We start from the raw sequence: 8,030 nt of genomic DNA, 5'->3' as shown, positions 1-8,030 counted from the left end.
TATATATGTTGTAAAAATAAATAAGCATAGACAGACATATACACATTTAAAGCCATTTATCATTGTATATTCTTCATTATATCTTCAATCCCTTACTATTTAAGTCATCTTTATATTTAATTCTCTCTTCTTTTTACAAAACCAATTCCTTCAATCAACTGATTCTTAAAGAATAAGAAAGAAAAAAAGCCAAAATCTCATAACATTTAAAGAATTGACTTTAAACTGTTGACACACTCACCAGTATAGATTTATTTTTAGTTTCTACTGCTATGTTTTATATTTTATATTTTTGTTATTCTTTCTTACTGTACTTTACCATTTCATGCAAATTATAGACACACACACACACACACACCTAAACACAAATGAAAGAAAATGATATTTTACTTCGATTCATTCCATATTGTTACTTGCTATAACCATTGTCTTTAAATGATACCTCTCTTCAGTTCTTTAATATTCTGGTGCTATTTCACATTTCGTTATTTTTCTGAAAATAGAAACTGTTTCATTTATTTATTTATGTTCTTATATTAAATGTAGACATTCAGTCTTGTAATCATGGGGCAAGTATGGAATAAAATCTCCATTTCTTAATTAATAGTTAATGCTTTATTAAATAAATAAATGTAAGTGATTAACTGATAAGCCTGGTAATGTCGGTGATGGTTTGGTTAAGGAAAGCAGCTTTTGGAAGAAAGGAGTGTAAATAATATTGACAAAAATAAATTTTGAAAAATAACTTGAAAAGAAAAAAAAAAAAAAGAAAACCCCAGTTTTTCTTGCCTTTCCTTTTTTTTCAAATTGCTAACAAATCTGTATTGTTACTCTTCATGACTGAGCCTTTATGTAATTTACAATGGAAATAACCTCATACACTAGTTCATACACACCAGCTGGCATTTTATACATTTTACTTTTCATTTCAGAGAGCCAATCTGAAGCTCTACCTTACTGAAGTATGCCACTAAAATATTTGAGCTCACATTGAAATCTTTATTAAAGGCTACTTTATACTTCTTAATTTCTACTACAGTTATAAGATATGCATTTTAATTTCTTATGCTTCTTTATATTTTCATTTCCCAACTACATGGTTCTTCTGGGTTTAGCCCTACTGCATGGCATCTTGGGCAAGTGCATCTGCTATAGCCCTGGGCCAATTAAAGCCTTGTCAGTAACATTGGTAGACAGAAACTGAAAGAATCTCATTGTATAGATGTTTGGTGTGTGTGTGTGTGCGTGTGTCCCTCATCACTATTTGAGAACGAGTGTTGGTTCTCAAGAGACTGATAGAATAAGTATCAGGCTTAAAAAATTAGTACTGGGGTTAATTTGTTTGACCAAACCAGTGGTTCCCAACAATGGTTCTCAACCCTTTTATTTAAATGAGTTTTTTCATGAACCCCTTTTAATATACTTATCCTTATGTGTGTGTATATATATATACATCGAATTTTGAGTTCTGTTCATGGACTCCCAGTACTACCTTCATGGATCACCAGGGGTCTACAGACCCCAGGTTGAGAACCACTGGACTAAACCCTTCAAGGGAGTGCCATAGCATGGTTGCAGTCCAATGACTGAAACAAGTAACAAATAAAAGATATCTATAATAATAAATGTGAAATTCTGTCTGTCCAGGACCCTTGTATCTCAGTCTACATTTGCTCTACATAGACATATTCCTTTTGGAATTTGGATGATCCTGGGATTGAAAATCTGCCCTTCATTTGGTTCTTGAACATCCAGCATTGGTATCTGATTTAAAAGCATTTGGGATGTTATTTTCCACAGGTAAAGCTTGGCTGATTCATGCCATCTTGGTTGGCATTTGTCAGATGACATCAGAGATCAAGGGGGAGATAAATGACATTCACGTTGTTAATTTTATGTCAAGATAAGAACTTTGGGACAAATTGGTCAACAGTGTAAATTCAACTTGGGACTGAAACAATAGAATGACTGCATCACAGAATTAATTCTCATCCGTCCTTGAGCATATAGTCATGCTATTAGCTTCCTTTAGTTTTGGGCTGCCGGCCCAATTAACCCTCCAGGAGCTAGCTCAAAAGTCCTCATGGAGAGCGGCTTTTCAGCTAGTATACATATAAATATAAGATTCTTTATTGACTTTCATCGAGTCAAAAATTATTGACTCAAAAACTCAGAGAAAGCATTTTGATATAATTCATTATTTTCTTTTATGTGTTCCAGTCATTAGATGGTGGCTTGGTAGCTGTGAGTTCTGCTATTTCATTTTCCTCTCTTGTCACTTACTTATTCTGAATTTCTTCTGTTATGTCAGTGTTGGACTGGGAACACATTTGTTTCAGAATTTGTGGGTCAGATACCCTTTTTGTCACGAACCCTTAATTTTTCCAAGCTGGAATTTTTTTTTATCCCCTAAATCTTTGAAAGAAAAAAGTGACGTGTGTGTGTGTGTGTGTGTGTGTGTGTGTGTGTGTGTGTGTGTGTGTGTGTGTGTGTACATGCTTGTCCATATACAATAAGCTTTCTGCAGGTTCTGCTTATCAGATTCACTTATAAGGTATTGGTAGGGACAGTGCTAAAGTAGAAGATCTTTGTTCAAAAGTTCTTGCTGTTGGACTGAACCTGAGACCATATGGTTGTGAAGTATACTTCTTAACCACACAGTCATGCCTGTGCCTCCACAATGTGTCCACCTAGTTGGAAGCTGTTGAATGAGTCAAAATTATTTCATTCGTATTGTATATTCACTTGTATTTTTAAGGCAGTGAGCTGGCAGAAAATTAGCACACCGAGCGAAATGCTTAGCAGTATTTCGTCTGTCTAGGTTCTGAGTTCAAATTCCGCTGAGGTTGACTTTGCCTTTCATCCTTTCTGGGTTGATAAATTAAGTACCAGTTGCATACTGGGGATCAATCTAATTGACTAGCTCCCCTCCCCCAAAATTTTGGGCCTTGTGCCTAGAGTAGAAAAGAATATTCACTTGTATTTTGTTTGAATTAACATTGTTTCAATTCCCACTATTATAAAGCTTCTACCCAACTCAACAAGCTGTGTCTTAGGACATAGTAATACTAGATTAATCTTTACAAAAGATTTGATCCCTTATATACAAGGTGACTCAAAAGTAGGTTTACAGTTATTCAACTATCTCTTTCGCATTCATATATTAACAGTTTAGATCTTGATTATAAAGAAAATACGAAACCATTATCTTGTGCTAATTTTGTCAAGCTCCCTTTTCAAGTTTGTAAGATAGAAATTTAAATGCAATAAAATGTTTTAAAAGAAATTTAAAGTGCCTACGTGATAACTGTAAACCTACTTTTGGATGCACACATAAATACACATATTGTTGCTGTTATGTTAAACTGTCATATGTCCATATTTGGCCAAATGTGTTTTTTTTAATATTTAATTTTGCTTGCAATAGTCGGTTCTTTTGGTCAAACTATCGTATCTCCAGCTGTTTCAGACGAAAATTGTCAAAGTGTAGTACAACGGTTTAGCATTTTTCAAAAGTGTAGTAAGTCCCTCATATACTCTTTCTCTTTTACTCTTTTACTTGTTTCAGTCATTTGACTGTGGCCATGCTGGAGCATCGCCTTTAGTCGAGCTCATCGACCCCAGGATTTATTCTTTGGAAGCCTAGTACTTATTGTATCGGTCTCTTTTGCTGAACCGCTAAGTTACGGGGATGTAAACACACCAGCATCGGTTGTCAAGCGATGTTGGGGGGACAAACACAGACACACAAACATATACACATACATACATTATATATATATATATATATATATACGACGGGCTTCTTTCAGTTTCTGCCTACCAAATATACTTGCAAGGCTTTGGTTGGCCTGAAGCTATAGTAGAAGACACTTGCCCAAGGTGCCACGCAGTGGGACTGAACCCAGAACCATGTGGTTGGTAAGCAAGCTACTTACCACACAGCCACTCCCGTGCCTATGACAGTTTTGCAAAAATTATTCTGACTGGAAATATCATACATGCATGGAGTTATGATTTCTTGCACCCAACAAAGTATTATTGTTGAGCTGAAACTGTTGCTAATGTAAAAAGAAATGGAATGATGAAACTAGTTTTGTTTTCTGAAAAAGCAACGTTTTGGACTTACGACACTTTTGCATAATAAGCAGCAATATATATATATATGACGGGCTTCTTTCAGTTTCCGCCTACCAAATATACTTGCAAGGCTATAGTAGAAGACTACCAAATATACTTGAGGCTATAGTAGAAGACGCTTGCTCAAGGAAGGTGCCATGCAGTGGGACTGAACCCTGAATCATGTGGGTAGGAAGCAAGCTTCTTACCACACAGCCATTTCTTGTTGAATGTATTTGATAATCTCACATTTAAAAACCTAAATGAAAGAAATAATATTCTGACCAGGTCTAGAGCAATGGAAACCTCCCCACCCAGCCTCTGTTTCTATAGTAACTGTGGTTCTGTTATATTTTCTCCTGAATACTGAAATTTAATTATATTTCATCAAAATCTTATTTGAATAACCAAACAAATAGCATTTTCATGTTGAAAGACTGTTTTCATATGATATCAATAATATTTGATCATATAAATGTCTATTTATTGCTGATTTTTGGAAACTTTCAATGTATTTATTTTGTCCCATCACTTCAGAATTCTAAAGCTACAATTATAGTAGTAATAATAATAATAATAATGATAATAATTATTATATGTAAAAATACATTGTGAATATACAAGAACTTTGTAATAATAATGTTGGTAGTATCGATAAATTTGCATGAGTTTTAAAATGTATTTATTGTGTCTTATATCTGTTATTTGTTTCATGCTGGGGCCTCACCTTTAAGAATTTTAAAATGTATTTATTGTGTCTTATATCTGTTATTTGTTTCATGCTGGGGCCTCACCTTTAAGAATTTTTAGTTGAGTGAATCAATCCCAATACTTATTTTTATTTTTTATAAGCCTGGTACTTAGTCTGTCACTCTGTTTTGGTGAACTGCTGAGTTACAGGGACATAAACAAAGCAACACCAGTTGTCAAGCAGTGGTGGTGGTGGGGGGCACACAAACACATGCATATTATGGGCTTCTTCCAGTTTCTGTCTACCGAATCCATTCCAAAGGCTTTGGTCAGCCTTGGGCTATAGTAGAACACACTTGCCCAAGGTGCCACGCAGTGGGACTGAACCTGAAACCATGTGGTTGGGAAACAAAGTTCTTACCACAGAACGCATATATATCTTTTTGTTATAAAAATGTAAGTTTTGTAAGTGATATAATATATATATATGTATATATATATATGCATGCATGCATAGAGTTCTTCATTAAAGCTGTCTCTTTTTTACTCTCATAATTTACTATTTCTTTTCCATACATTAAAAACAATCTTTTTGTTTTGAAATTGTAAGACATTTCTTTTTGTGTAGGTTTTCTAACTCAAAGATGTGTCATGAACACAGTATGGTATCAGATTTTTGTATAGTTGGGTACAATTAATTTTATTACACATATTTCACCACATGCTATGTCACCGATATAAACTCCAATTGGGATATTCTACATGAGAAGTTGTATATTGCAATATTTTCATTTCTTGAGAAATGTGAGCTCAACGGTTGTAAAATACCTGAAAAACTGTTTATTAAAAACAAGAAACAAAAAAAAAAAAATCAAAGCAAGTAAGTTTTGGTGCACCTGAGCACTATCAACATGCTCGTTGTTATTATTATTATTATTATTCTTATAACAGTTACCATGTTTGACTGCTTATAAGGTGCCCTTTTTTCCATGGAAAATATAAATGTCCCAGACATTTAGCCAGTATTTTGTAAACCCTGTTAGGCTCTAGGTTGTTGATAGAGTGTCAAAATTTGAGGCTTAATGAGTTGAAAATATGGTACTTTTGGAAAGTGAATAATTAAAAAAACAACAATTGTATTTAGTGAATTTTTTGTTTTAACTTCATAACATTAATTATTTCTAATTGTAAAATAAGCTGTATTTTGTAATTAAATTTTTTTTTTTATTAATGAGAAAGGTAAATAAATATTGACAGAAATAAATAAGAGTGATGATTATAAATATCTAAGTCCACTTTTTGGCAGCTGTACAGACATATTTCACTTTACTTGTCTTCATTAACAATCAACTTGGAACATTTCATCTCGACCAAAGAATTGTTATATAATCAGTGTTTTGAAATTATTCCTTTTAATATATATTTAGACGTCATGAATTATTAATTGCTATATCAAAAGTGGTTTAACTCTTTAGCATTCAGGTTACTCTGTCAAATGTAATCTTTATCTTGTAACTTCAAGATTTCAATGGTGTGATTGTTTATTTTTAGAGTGATATTGTAGGGTAGGTGTGTGAGGCTGGGTCTGGCCTGTTCGAACATGAAACAGAATATTTTGATTGGATATGACCAGTTTAAATGCTAAAAAGTTAGAATAATTTTTTTTCTTTATTCTGGCCTGAAAAATACCTACATTGATTTATTTTAAAATCATTTCCTTCCTTCCTTCCTTCCTTCCTTCTTTCCTTCTTTTTGCATAATGTGAATATTTGAGAAAAATGTTTAAAATTTTTCCCTCTTTTAAAAAGATTTTTTTTTTTTTTTACTTTTTCCTGAAGTGATGCATTAATTTTAAGAAGCTATTACATTACAAAAAAGGCAGCAACTTCAATTTCTCTACTCGTTTAAAATTTGATTATTATGAATATAATTAAATTAGAAATAACTTTGAAAATTATAAAAATATTTCAAGTATACATTCACCTTCATTTCTTTTAAATAACAATATTATCCAAAGCAGTAAGATGGTAAAAATGGTAGAGCAACAGAGTAATTCATTTCGTGCCTTTGATTTTTTAATACAAATTCCTGCAATGGAGCTCTTGTTATTTATGCAAACATTGTAGTTAATATCAGTACCTTTATAATACTGGAGTTTATTCAATAGGCTGCACCCCATCAATACAATATATATGTGTGTATGTGTTGTTTATGTTGAATACATGAGAGGAGTGCTCAATACCTGTCGCAGAGGATATGTTTTTTTTTTTTTTTTATTGAAACTGGAACTGAGAGTTTTTCTTGCAACTTGAGTTTCACACCACTGAGATCATTAGATAAAACTATTACAACTTGGTACTGGTGGTGTATGTATATATCAATTGGTTTGTGTGCATGGTCTAGTACTTGCATCTGATGACTTACAGAGGCTTTGTTCTAGAACCATAGACACACATACCAATGGATATACATACATACATATATACCTAGATACACCATCAGAAAAACCAAGTTGTAACAGTTTTGCTTGAAGACAGCAGTGGCTTGAGTTGCAAGACAAACTTACAATTTCAGTCCCAATGAAAGATCTATGTGCATACAGGCATATATTTATACATACATACATACATACATACATACATACATAGTCATACATACTATAGATCAAAAGATAAGCTCCTTGTAAACGGGGCAGAAACTGGGTTTGATTCTCAGTTTAACTGTTTCAATATCAACAATCTGACTGAGAATATTGCCTGTTCTTGGATTTAAAAGTGCGCATTTATAAATTTATCTCTGACTTGTTTCAGTCATTAGACTGGCCATGCTGGGGCACTGCCTTAAAGAGTTTTAGTTGAGTGAATTGACGCCAGTACTTTTTTTAAAACCTGCTACTTAAGTTATGGGGATGTAAAAATGCCAGCACTGGTTGTCAAGCAGTGTTGGGGGGGGGGGCTTCTTTCAGTTTCCATCTCCCAAATCCATTCAAGGCTTTGGCTGGCCTGAAACTATTGTAGAAAACATGTTCCCTAGGTGCCATGTAGTAGGATTGAACCTGGAACCATGTGGTTAGGAAGCGAACTTCTTACCACACAGCCACACCTTCATATTTAAATTAAAACTCTTTAGTTTTTATCCTAGTTTTATGTAAAATCTTTTACGTCTCAAACACCTCGGTGATGAAAAAGAGAAAAAAAAATGAAAGTAAATTTCTGAAATCC

Source organism: Octopus bimaculoides, chromosome 12, assembly GCF_001194135.2.
Source record: "Octopus bimaculoides isolate UCB-OBI-ISO-001 chromosome 12, ASM119413v2, whole genome shotgun sequence".
In the NCBI taxonomy this organism is placed as follows: Eukaryota; Metazoa; Mollusca; class Cephalopoda; order Octopoda; family Octopodidae; genus Octopus; species Octopus bimaculoides.
The sequence above is the reverse complement of the archived record's forward strand: the minus strand, read 5'-3'. Positions refer to the sequence as shown.